General features: G+C 35.3%; 1 pseudogene; it reads right to left on the bottom strand.

The window, feature by feature from the left end:
- Window positions 1–2,667: 2,667 nt before the first annotated feature.
- LOC149150985 (pentatricopeptide repeat-containing protein At1g11290, chloroplastic pseudogene) lies at window positions 2,668–5,741 on the bottom strand (annotated as a pseudogene).
- Window positions 5,742–14,274: the final 8,533 nt, after the last annotated feature.

Raw genomic sequence — 14,274 nt, 5'->3', positions numbered from 1 at the left:
TGGTTGCATTGCTAGACCCCTCACTCACCTTCTTAAGAAAAATTCATTCCTCTGGAATGATGAAGCGCAACAGGAATTTATAGCTCTCAAACATGCCATGTGTTCCACTCATGTATTGGCACTACCCGACTTCACCAAATCTTTTGTGATTGAATGTGATGCTTCAGGTATGGGTATTGGGGTTGTCTTAATGCAGGAAGGTCGACCCTTGGCCTTCACTAGCCAACAACTAAGTGGGACAAATCTGAGACAATCTACCTATGAGAAGGAGATGATGGCCATCTTACATGCAGTGGATACCTGGCGACCATACTTATTGGGGCGGCATTTCCAAATTCGCATAGACCATCAAAGCCTTAAATATTTCTTGGAGCAACGCCTATCCTCGCCACAACAAAATAAATGGCTAGCCAAAATGTTGGGATATGATTATGAGATAATTTACAAGAAAGGGCGCGAAAATGTCGTAGCGGATGCTTTATCACGCCAATTTGAGGAGGAAAGCATCCTGCTAGCAATCTCTCTTCCCATTCCAGAGTGGATTGAAGAGGCTGGCAAGGAATGGTTTTCACATCCTTTGCTCTCCCAACTCATTAATAAATTGCAGGCGGATCCAAATTCCACAGCGGCCTACTCTTGGCAGGATGAGATTCTTCGCTGCAAGGACAAGTAGTGATATCACCAACATCCACCCTCAAAAGTCGCATTTTGGCAGAGTTGCACTCATCTCCCACTGCAAGCCATTCAGGCTTTCAGAAGACTTATGCTCGCACTCGACGTTCATTCTTTTGGACAGGCATGAAAAATGACATTCTTACTTTTGTCGCTGAGTGTGATGTGTGTCAGCGCCACAAAGGAGAAACAGTCAAATCCCCAGGCAAATTACAGCCATTGCCCATTCCTGCCTCAATCTGGACGGAGGTTTCTATGAATTTCATTACGGGTCTTCCGAAGTCAGGGAACAAGTCAGTCATAATGGTGGTTGTGGACAGACTTTCTAAGTATGCTCACTTTTGCACCCACTCCACCCTTTTACACCAGCTTTGGTGGCTCAATCTTTCATGGACTAGATCTTCAAATTGCATGGCATGCCCACTTCCATTGTCTCTAATCGTGACCCGATCTTCACCAGTAACTTTTGGCAGGAACTCTTCAGGCTACAAGGTACCCAACTACAACTCAGTACTTCCTATCATCCCCAAACTGATGGTCAAACTAAAGCAGTCAACAAATGTTTGGAGACCTACCTCAGGTGTTTCACTTCAGAAAAGCAACATCTATGGGTACAGTGGTTACCTCTAGCCGAATGGTGGTATAATACTAACTATCATGCCACCACCAAAATGACTCCATATGAAGCAGTTTATGGTCAACTCCCTCCTTCACCTACTTCTTATATCCAGGGATGCTCGAAGGTACAAGAAGTGGATCAACTCCTACAGAACTGTGCAACCATGCTGGCCCACCTCAAAGAGAATCTCCATCAAGCTCAAAATCGCATGAAGCAACAGGCAAACCAACATCGTTCAGAGCGCAAATTTCAAGAAGGGGATCAGGTATTCTTGAGGCTACAACCATATAAGCAAACATCACTCAAAGACAAGGGTTGTCAGAAATTATCTCCAAAATTCTATGGACCGTATCAAATACTTCAACACATCGGAGAAGTAGCCTACAAGCTAGCCTTGCCACCCACTGCAAAAATCCATCCCATCTTCCATGTCTCATGCCTCAAGAAAGTGGTTGGGAACCATTGCAGAATTCAAACTAGTCTACCGGAATTGGATGAAGAAGGTTCAATTTGGCTCCAACCTGAACAGGTTCTTGACACGCGAGAACGGCACATGTGTGGCCGCACGATCAAGGAAGTCCTTGTCAAGTGGAAAGACACCTCTCCAGAAGATGCGACCTGGGAACCAGCCACTGTTCTTCAACAGTTTCCGCAGCTTCAACCTTGAGGACAAGGCTATTTTTATGGGGGAGGGCATGTTAGGGTCCAACCCTAACCCCCTTATTTATGTAATAGGGTCGAGTCATAGTTATAGTTAGTTAAAGAGTCAATAAAGCCCATATTAATAATTGTAAGTGGTTGACCCGCATTTAAAGAAGGGACCACAGTTAGTTGCAAATGGGCCATGGTATTAGATAGATGGTATTAATAAGAACCATGGTACTGACCCATGGTATTGCATGTATGAATCCTATATAAAGGATAGAGACTCCCCTTGAGGAGCGTCATGTCTTATTTTGTAAGTGAGCCCAACTCTATTGGAGGTTGCCCTCTCGAAGAGGCAAGTGAACATTGCTTTCCTTTCTTAATAATAAAATACATGCTGTTATTTCTTATGTTCTGTGTTCTGGGTATATTTCTTCGCATATTTGGTATTCTGGATCTTCTAGCAGGTCAAGAGCATAACATGGCCATGCATGTCCACTTTCTATTTCTAGAAACAACCTTTAGGTTTCATTGCAATTAAAAGAATTTTAACGCAAACTACTAGATGCTTATATACCAAAACAATCATATCAAGATTATAATCCCTGTATCTAGTTGCTTATATACAGCTTTCTAATATAGATATTCTACAGGTTCATAAATGTACCCAACACACAAGAATCAGCCGGGGGTTGCGTATCTAAACTTAAATATACTATAAAGATTTGGATAAAAATGAATACTATTTTGTGCCAAATAATTGACACATCTGTATTGGTGTCTTTGTGTATTAAGGTGTTCTTTATGGTTTGGGTTTATCATCATATCCAAAGATTCACCCAATATAGTTCAACACGTGCCCCTCTTTGTAGAGGGGAATTATGCTCTACCTAGCAAAGGAATAGTATTTATACTGAAAGCAGAAACATATTTGTTACTCAATTTCTCGCATCACCAGTAATCTCCACAAGAACACAATCCATTCTTAAAGTGGTGGAAACGGTTTGCATCTCTTACAATAATTTCTCGCCCAACAATCTTGGAGATGAATTTAGTGGCATTGTGGCAGTCACTACACACACGAAGGTTTTTCATGATATGGATGGGGTTTCCCAGGCTTGTATTGATGATCCCAAAAGCAATGGCCAGCTTCTCACTGTGACTGGATAGCATATTTTCCTTCAACTCCTCCTCCACATCTTGCAGCACAAGATTCGTTTTAGGTACATACCCTGCTTCCTTGATTTGCCCATACAAGGCTTCCAAGGTCGCATAAATATTTTCAGATTGAGGATGGGCTCTGCCTCCCATGTGAAATGTATGAGTCTCTCTATTTATCTCAATAAAACTGCATCCTGGTTGCTTCTTCACTTCTCTGTCTCTCATCATTTTCCTCAAATTTGCTACATCTTCCCACCTTCCCACCTCAGCATAGATGTTTGACAACAGTACATAACATCCAGCATTGTTTGGTTCTAATTCAAAAAGTTGTTTTGCTGCTTGTTCTCCAAGCTCAATATTGCAGTGAATTCTGCAGGCCCCGAGCAAGGCTCCCCACACATCAGCATTGGGCTCTAATGGCATCTTTTTGATAATGTCATGTGCTTCATCTAGATGCCCTGCTCGCCCAAGAAGGTCAACCAAGCATGCATAATGCTCCAGTTCAGGTGCAAGGCCATAATTCGATTTCATGCCCTCGAAGCATTGCAAGCCCTCGTCTACCAAGCCTGCATGAGAGCAGGCAGTCAAAACACCAATGAAGGTGATATGATCCGGCTTTGTGCCTGTCTGTTGCATTTGGGAAAAAAGAGCAAGAGCATCCTCACCATGTCCATGAATTCCATATCCCAAAATCATTGCATTCCATGAGACCACATCTCGATTCGACATCTTGTCAAACACTTGTCGAGCAACACTTATACGCCCACATTTGGCGTACATGTTTACAAGCCCGTTGCCTACGAAAACATTGAATTGAAATCCGCTTCTAATTGCATAGGCATGGATCTGCTTACCTTGTTCCAAAACCAATAACTCAGCACAGACAGACAGAACAATAACCATGGTAATAGAGTCTGATTTAACGCCACAAACTTGCATTTCATTGAAGAAAGCCAATGCTTCACGGGGATGGTCATTTTGGGCATAACCATCAATGATTGTATTCCATGATGAAACATTTCGTTGAGGCATTCTTTCAAACAATTTGTAGGCAGTGTTAATGTGCCCACATTTGGTATACATGTCTACAAGAGCATTGCCAACAACAACATCATAATCAAGTCCATTTCTTATTACATAACTATGGTTCTGCTTACCTTGTGCCAAAGCCAATAATTGGGCACATGCAGGCAGAACACTAATCACTGTAATCGAGTTGGCTTTTATACCCTGAATTTGCATTCTATTGAAGAATGCCAAAGCTTCATGGGAATGGCCATTATAGGAATAACCGGCAATGATTGAATTCCATGACACAACATTTTTTTCAGGCATTCTTTCAAACAATTTGCAGGCAGTGTCAACACTCCTACATTTAGCATACATGTCTACAAGAGCATTACCCACCATAACACTGTATCTATCTCCACTTGTTATGACATACCCATGGATCTGCTTACCTTGTTCCAGAGCCAATAATTGGGCGCACACAGGCAGAATGCTAACCAAGGTGCTTGAGTTGGGTTTGTTTCCCTGGGTTAGCATTTCATTGAAGAATGACAATGCTTCTTGATAGTTTCCATTCTGGGAACAACCAGCAATGATTGCATTCCATGACACAACATCTCGTTCAGGCATTCCGTCAAACACTTGGCGGGCATTCTGCAAACTCCCACATTTAATATACATTGACGCAAGCGCAGTGGCCACAAAAACATCCGATTCAAAACCCCTTGCAATGATATCTTCATGAATCTTCCTGCCCGCTTGCAGATCTGATAGGCTGCCGCATGCATTGACTAGAGAAATAAAAACCAACCTGTCGGGTTTTATGCCTGTGCGTTGCATTTGATAATACATCCTCAGCGCTTCCTCGCATAACCCATTCCTGGCATAACCTCTGATCATGTCGTTCGATAAGAAAACATTACTTTGTTTGTGTTTCTGTAAATCCGTTTGTGTGCATTGGTTTTGGTCGGCATATGCATTAGCAACAACTGAAACTTGTCTCTTCTTTACTTTATTCCGCCGCTGCAGTTTAACTGCTGCGGCATCATCAATGGAGATGGGTGTAGGACGAGGGCCAGAAAAATAGGAAGTATAAGAATTGTAATGCAAAAGTAAGGGCAAATGCTGATGGGTATGACTGTTGTATTTGTTGAAAGAAATTTCTTTCCGAAATGGAGATAAATGGAAAAACTGCGAATGATCCATTACATAAATCAAGGCAGGCAGCGGCCTACCACAAGACCGCCATTCTTCACACTAATTTTTCTGCACCAGCATCAACTTCGCGACCAAATTTAATTCCAGTGTTCCCTGTTGTTAAGTGGCATAGCTTCGTAGTGTCTCTCTATGGCATATGTATGTGGCAAGCCTGTGCGGTGAACTGGCTTCTTAATTTCTCTGTGTCGTAAGTTTTACTTGCCAAAAAATAGAGTATTATTAAATGGTAGGCAGAATCAGTGTTGCATGGTGGGGGTGCAATTTTGAGCCTGATTAGAAACCAAGAAACATTCTTTTTCTTAATCTCTCTGTTGTAAGTTTTACTTGCCAAAAAATAGAGTATTATTAAATGGTAGGCAGAATCAGTGTTGCATGGTGGGGGTGCAATTTTGAGCCTGATTAGAAACCAAGAAACATTCTTTGCTATGAGATTTGGAGTCTCATTCGATGAGAGATCTGATGGATGGGTTTATTATTGAAACCAAGAAACATTATTTGCTATGAGAGTTGGAGTCTCATTCCATGAGTGGTCTGATTTAGTATAACGAGTTTTGACTAAAAGGGATGGGCTTATTATTTTGAAAGGTATTTCTATTTTTGGAATTTTAATTTAATTGGGTTTAGTACATTGATAAGTATTTTTAATCTATGGCTTGTGCTATAATGGTTATAAGAATGGTTAGGTCTTACATATTTATTTTGAGTTCTATTTCTATAGGTTACATTCTGGATTAATGAAATGATAACATTTTGGATTAATGAAATGATATTATAAAGTCTATGAGATCATTAGATCTTTGTTTTTTGTTTTTTGCAATTTAATCATTTTCCGATTCAAATTGATGATGAGCTGGCCAAACCTTCCAACAATCCCCTCGCTAAAAAGACAATGCCAAGAAACTGATGCTAACATGTTCTCATAACTTTCTCTGATGTCTTTGTATGTATCACATTCCAAAATGAAATGTTTTTCCAATTCCACAGCCCCAAACATTCAAAATGTACACGCCCATTCTTCCCAAGCTTCTTTAGGCATTTTCCACCGTCCTGTTTCACACCGAAGTTGATGTGAGTTGGTCCTTAATTGAGCAATAAGAACCTTTGCCCTCCACGGAATGCTAGCTCCAATGAACTCTTTTTGTTGTAGATCACAAGTAGGGTTGGATTCCTCAATGTAATATTTCTTCTTTCTACCTAACTCGTTTCCCCATACCTTTATACGAAACTTCTCCATAACAAAATCCTTTAGCTCCTTGCTATTTGTGGGACAAGCATTGAGGTAGATACTCCATTTTGCATTCATGTGTAGTTTTGTTTCATCCATGTTTTCTTTCTTTCACTCATGCCTTCATTGAAGTTAACATTAGGCCATCTACCTACTCTTATTTGCTCAATTCTTTTTAGATATTTTATGAGTCCCACCATAGCAATTACTTCAATGGGAGTTGCTCCTGTTTCACTCAACATTATCTCATAAGGTACTGAACTTTTTATTTTGAACTTGCCCATGGTTATGTATCTTGTTAAGAAATAACCTAGATGTCTTACTGCAGATACAATTACAAATAATTGGTTACTTAAAAGAAAATCATAATATACATATACATATGACATGAAAATCAAAATAATGATTTTGTAACCATATTTAATTTTAATTAATAAGCATATAAAAAATTAATATTTACAATATAACAAGATTCTTAATCATGAATATTCACTTCATTTTACTATGCATATTATTAACTTCTAAATAGACTTTCTTACAATACCATGACTTATCAATACCACATATCCAAAAATCATAATTCATTTAAAAAAAAAAATATAAATATTTTACTTTAATTTTATTTTATAACATGTTTTAAAGTAAAACTTAATACTTATTGTAAACATAACAAGATAGTGTAGAGATGTTGTAATGCCCTCTAAACATTTTGACTAGGTCAAAATAAAATAAAAATAAAAAATAGAATTAAAAATTTATTAATAAAAAAATTGACTTGGTGAAATTACATAAAACTAAAAATAAAAATAAAATAAAATTAATAATTAATAATTAATTTATATTTATAATTAATTATAGTTAATAATAAACCAGTCTAGATCCATTTTAACTCTCGATTTTTAGTTAAGTTGGTTTATTATATAATCTAAAAAAAAGTAATAAATTAAAACAAAATATCGAATTATAAATTTATAAATTTATATTATTATTATATAAAATTATTATAAATCCCACTATGTCTTATTATTGTAGTTAAGAAGAAAAACAAAAATTAGTATATATATATATATATATATATATATATATATATATATATATATATATTCTCAAGGAAATATCGTAATTTCCATTATATAAATATGAAAATTACATATTGTGGGTGCTTTGATAGCTCATCAAAAACTTTGTTGTAGAACAACAGTTCTCTGAAAGATAAAATTGTACATGATTTGAAATATATAAAATTTAAAAAATACCAAAGATCATGAAACCATTAAAAAACTGGCATTGATTCACTATCGGAAAAATATCATAGTCCATATCAAAACTAAAGATAACAATAACATCATATAAAAAATGTATATATATGTTATCCCAATATCAATCCTATACAATATCTATCTATGGAATCTCATCAAAAGGACGATGGTAGTGTCCATAATGGTCATTTCCGATCTGCTCTAAAATTTGTCGAGTCCCCCGAGCTTGTTGGGCACACTCTTTGGATAAACGATCGGAAATGGAATTCCTTTCCTTGTATATATGATGGCATGTAATAAGATCAAACTACTCCTTAATCATCAAAACTTCCTCCAATATATGCCTGGGTGTATGCACGTGACAAACATAATTTTGATTAAATCAATCAATAACTACCCGAGAGTCCCCAAAAACCTATAGTTGCCAACACCCTTTTTCAATGGAAAAAAGAAGAAGAAATTTGAGGCTAAAACGTTTAGCATAATTGTTGGATACATGACCCAACCCACTCTTTAACTGAAAGGAATGATTTTCAAATAGATAAAGGATGGTTCCTCCTCCACATATACTTCCTTCTTGAGATGATCCATCGAAAAATGCCCAAGGTCGATCTTTGTCAATATGTTTGACCACAATAGAACGAGTTTTGTATCTGATTTCAATTGTAGGAATGAGAACATATATAACCAAGGCTTGGACACCAATACGATCAGGACATATCTGTTTATGTTGAAAAAATGATTTATTCCTACCTAGCCAAATACCCCAACTTATAAGGGGAGGGAGATTCCACAATTTTTTTGGAGATGCCTCATTTCACCATAAAAACCACACCTCCCTAAAGGATTCCCCTGACCACCTGAGAGAAATAAATAATGATAAACATACCTTTTATATATATATATATATATATATATATAGATTAAACTATACTGAATATATTTTTACTAAGAAACTAAAGGTTCTACTTTTCTAGAAAAAATGTAGTTTTACATAAAGATGTATATTTTTACTAAGAAACTAAAGATTCTACCTTTCTAGAAAAAAATGTCTTATTATATGAAGATGAGTTATATTTTTTGGGGAATGTGGTATTAGTAAACCATGGTATTGTAACAAAGTTTATTTGCAGTTTAAAAATCTCCATGGTAAAGTAAAGGTAAATCTTCATAGTTAAGAATATTGTTACATATTTGTTTTGAACGCATATATATATATATATATATATATATATATATATATATCATTTAGTTAATTTTTATGATTTTTTAAATTTTGGCAATGTGAAATGTATTATGATGAAAGTGTTTTGATTCATACATCCATTTAATTTATATGGTTGTGCTAGTTTATGTGTGTTTATTTGTGCTCTAAGTGTTAATCGAGACATGTAGTATCACATTTAGGAAATTGATAAGTTGGCATGTGAAATTTTATTTATGCTAGGAGGGTTAATCCATTTTTTATTCAAATAGAGAAAACAAACATCTTATATTAATATATAAAAGTTTACATACACTACATCTTAGCAATTTTCTTCTTTTATGAAAATAGAAAATTGATCTACGTTCTTCAAAATGTCCCTTGTTATGTTCAGTCACTAGTTCTAAACTTTCTAAGATTGTCCTCTAGCTCAAATTACAGGTAATCTTCCCTCAGCAACCCATTCCTCTTCAACAAATTCTTCAATGCAAATATATCCTTGTTGAAGATTCAACCCTTTCTTTGAGAGTTCATCTGCGCCATGATTGATCTCCCTATATATATGTGTAAAGGATATAAAACTGAAGGATTTTATAAGAACTCAAACCCTATCCTTCCAGTGTTCCAAAGAGGAAGCATTTAGAGCACCCATCTCATTTTCCCAATCAATCACATTTTTTGAATCCCCAAAAGCATTCAATGAAGTAATCCCCATTTCCTTTGCACATGTTAAAGTTCCCCATAGTGTAGTTAGTTCAGCCTTTGTGTTTGTGCCAACTCCCCCATTCCAGTGTATCTTATAGAAGTGGTTCCTCTCCCTGAAGATAATGCCCCCACATCCACAATTGTTAGATTAAGCCACCCCATCAAAATAGCCCATAGGAAAATCCATAAGGTTAAGTGGTAGTTTGATATTTTTGTTACGATGGACATTAATCATCAAACTCGTCTCTTTAAATTGCCTACAATCTAAATGTGCTAGTTGTTATAACATCATTTGGCACTCATGTAGACTTGATGCTCTTTTATGGCCCCGTGCAGTCCCTTTTTCCATACAGACTTGATCTCATATTAAAAAATAATATTCCAAATTCCATACGTGAATCTTCCCACACTAAATCACATACATATGTGGGTCCTATAACACTGCACCCGCGTATACCTCTTAAAATATGAAAAATAAAAATAAAATGTTATTTTTCAGGCGGGGTTCATGGGTTTTACCGCGAGCCCACCTATAGGAGCCAGTGGCACAACTGAATTAACTAATTTCAGGTGGTATATATACATCCCTTGGGTATGCCTAATTCATACAAGAGAAGGGTTATCGACATTATACCCATTTTTCTCCTAGATCAAGTCTATTTTTCTCGTGCCTCCTACACTCCCAATCTCTAGGAAACCTTGGTTTCCTTTGCAGAGATGTTCATCATCCTTATAGCATCTCCTTGCATTTGTTATAGAGGTTGTCTTCATAACTCGGGCTGGACGGATCTGGAGGAAGGCTTCGTCAGTGCCTTTGGCTTGGATCAGGTTGTACCTTTCATGTACCTATTGTTGTTAATCAATAAAGAAGCTCATGTCTTGTTCATGATATGTTATTGTCTCATGAATAGTAATTTATATGCTTATATATGATGATCTAACATATCTTTTATGTATGCACATTGAATTATCTATTATGTATATGCTTATGTGAATTGACTTGCACGTCTGCTCGTTTTGGAGGAATTAGAGGGTTTGGACCATACGGGAACATCATCAAACGTAAGACCTCCGGGTATGTTTCCAAATCCATGTTTAGTAATTCATATGTTTGGCATGCTTATTTGATTGCTCTTTATTGATTATCTTGTTTTTCTCTGTTGAGGTTTTCAACCCTTACCTTAGGGAAGTTTTCCCACTAACACTAGTTTTTAAATATCAGGAGGCATATCTTCAAATATAGTAGATTTCCATTTTCTCCAGACTCCCCAAATGATGTAAAAAGGAAGGGAGACAAAGTCAAGATTTGAATCCTTCCAATTCTTGATACAATCTTGAATATCATTTATATTCCAATCTGAATTGATGTTCAATGTATTTAGAACATTCTTCCATACCCAAGCCGCAAATGAACATTGTATAAACAAATGGGTGATAGATTCTATCTCAATATTGCACATTGGGCATCTTCCAAGTCCCCAATAACTTCTTTTTCCTAGATTAATCCATACACTTAGCATCATATTTAAGAAATAGATAGATTGACATGTGAAGGGATTACATTTATGTATGTGAAAATGGTTTGCAACCATGCACATCCTTGTTTGTAGTATGTAGAATTTATCATTTGTCTTAAACTTTGTTTTTTATTATTATTGTTCCTTGCGTATTAGATGAGCTCTTAGCAAAGATGGCTTGAATGTATTTTAATGTATTATACTCTTGGTGTCAAAACATTTTTTCCTTTTCTCAATGTTGATGCATGTGTTATGATGCCTTGGCATACCACTGCTATGGTAACACCATTGAGACATGTATCCATGTTAGTAGATCACATATTTGTCATTTTAATCATTATAAATGAAATAAGACCAAATTATTATTTGTGTCAAATAATATATTTTGTCCTTATTTGTTGATTGTACATCATCCCAATGCTTTATGTAGATTGAAACATATTGATGTTTTTGTAATAAAACAAATGTTAAGCACTATATAAGTCCCATGTTAACGCTAAAACCCTTTATTAATACCATATATTGTGTTATTACATTTATATTGTTATATTGTTATGTCGGGCAAAATCTTTCATTGTAATCTTTCATTATAATTGTACCATTGGTCTCCTACAAACACAGAGATACACACACACACACACACCAAGGAGACCTAGTCTTAGGATCATTAAATCTTGTCTTACGCATTGTATTCATCTTAAAATCAGGTTTTCCCCTTGAAGTGGATTATAATTATTGGCTTCTTATCATTTTTAAAGTAGATGTTTCATAAAATTTTGTATTAGAGCTATGATGTTATGGTTTTGCTGCTTCAAATGAGTCCTCGTGGAATTTTCACTATGAATTTTTTTATAGGAAGATTCATATTGTGAAATTTTGGGTTGATTGAGGAGAGATCTAGAAGTACATATAATAAAAATGTCATATTATGGTTTGCTATAATTTCAGAGATATACCCTATGGAAATTTGACTTTGTAAATGGTTCTTAAATCAATCTTAAACGAGTGATCTAGAGTTTTCACCATAATTCATTTTATGGGAATATTCATACCCAAAAATTTTGAGATGTTGCAGGAGATATATACATGTACATGTGATCAAAATTTCAGATTCTAATTCACTATAATTTTAGAGATATATACTATGGAATTTAGGGCTTGTGAATGGTCCTTAAATCAATTTGAAACAAATGATTTTAGTATTTTTGTTACAATATTTTATTATGAAACACTTCAAATTGTGTAAATTTTAAAATACTATAGAAAGACCTCTATGTACAACTGGTAAAAAAAATTTAGTCTGGTTCAGTACAATTTTGGAGATATATCTTGTGGAATTTAGGGTTTTTGAATAGTCTTGAAATCAGTTTCAAAGGAATGATCTTGGAATTTTTGTTGTGACATTATCCCAATGAAGTTTCATATTGTGAAAATCATCAAGCTCTAGAATTATGTTTGAAAAATTGGACATGTGGCAAGCTATACAAGTTTAGTCTTGGGAATAAGCCAAAAATCAACAATTTTTATGAAAGTTATCATAAGTTTCACTTGACACATCAAATTTTGGTCAAACTTGGGGGTTTGAAAAATAGACATACCAAAGTACTTCAAGCCAAAATTCAGATTCAAAGGGCTCAAATTTCATATATATATATATCTATATATGGACAAAGGTTAGCCATCTAGGTAATCTACAAATTAGGTTTTTGAAAAGTATGTACATTTCTATTAGCATATGTACATTTCTATTAGCATGACGTTTAATTGGTAGATCTATTTTTGGTAAGTCAAAATTTATGATTAAGAGGAAATAGAAGAATTATTATTTATTCACACAACTCTCTTCAAAATTTACTTCACCACTTAAGCGTCCAAAAATATCATCCATAACTCATGAAGAAATAGAATATGTCTAATACCATGTATCCATGTTGGAAAGTTAGTTTTCCATGGAAAAACTTGTCTTAGAGAGGTATTTGAAAAGGGATATGGAGATCCAAGGAAATCATCAAAATAAGGAGAAAAATTGTGTTGGAACTCAATCCCATATGGGGAGTATTTTACCAAAATTAGAGAGGACAAATATTGATTCATAAAACCATAATCAAGCTTTTTCACTCCAAGATCCACCTCATCAAAGCTTAAAGTCAGCACCAAGGTACTACTTCATTGCGAAGATCGATATGGGGAAGTTTGATGATAACGATCCTATAACATGGATATTCCAAATGGAGCAATACTTTGACATACACCAAGTGACAAACTTATAAAAGGTAAATATTGCATCCATGTTTTTAGAACAAGAACAATTTGCATGGTATCAATGGTTTCATGAAAATAAAAAGAATTATATTATTTCTTGGTCCATTTTTACAAAGGAATTGATAACATATTATGGAGATATTAAGAGAAAAAAGTTCTTTATTCAATTAGTAAATATTTGACAAAAAGGTCCAGTTACATAGTACATTCAACATTTCAAAGAAGTTGAGTCTATGAGAGAAAGAACATTTCAGAGGATAATTTGTTAAACCTCTTTGTGAAAACTTTTGTGTGTCTCTTTGATCATAAATCCCTATAGCATGCTTTCAATTTGGCAACGAGAGTTTAAAGAAAAAATATGACTCCTCAAAGATTGGTCACTAGCAACTATAGAGAAAATCATGGTCCCTCTCCTAACCTAATTCAACCAACAAGGTTGACACCTCAGCAAATGGATGAAAGAAGAGCAAAGGGACTATGTTTCAATTGTGTAACAACTATAGTAAGGGGAATATATTCCAATGAGAATAAATTATTCTACATACGCTGCGAAGAGGAAGAAGATCAAGAATCAGAACCGTCATAAGATCTAGAGTTAGAAGAGACTACTCCAACAATATCTTATCATGCATTAGATGGCATTAGTGCTCCACAAACCCTTAACATAGAGGGATATATCAAAAATAAAAAAGGGTAATAGTGTTGATTGATTCCAGTAGTATCCATAACTTCACAAAGTACAAATTTGCAAAAATTCTCTATTACTTTGTATATCCAGC

Source organism: Pinus tabuliformis, chromosome 9, assembly GCF_031772625.1.
Source record: "Pinus tabuliformis cultivar Carrire ecotype Pingquan chromosome 9, CPIR1, whole genome shotgun sequence".
In the NCBI taxonomy this organism is placed as follows: Eukaryota; Viridiplantae; Streptophyta; class Pinopsida; order Pinales; family Pinaceae; genus Pinus; species Pinus tabuliformis.
This window is presented reverse-complemented; position numbering and strand designations above follow the sequence as displayed.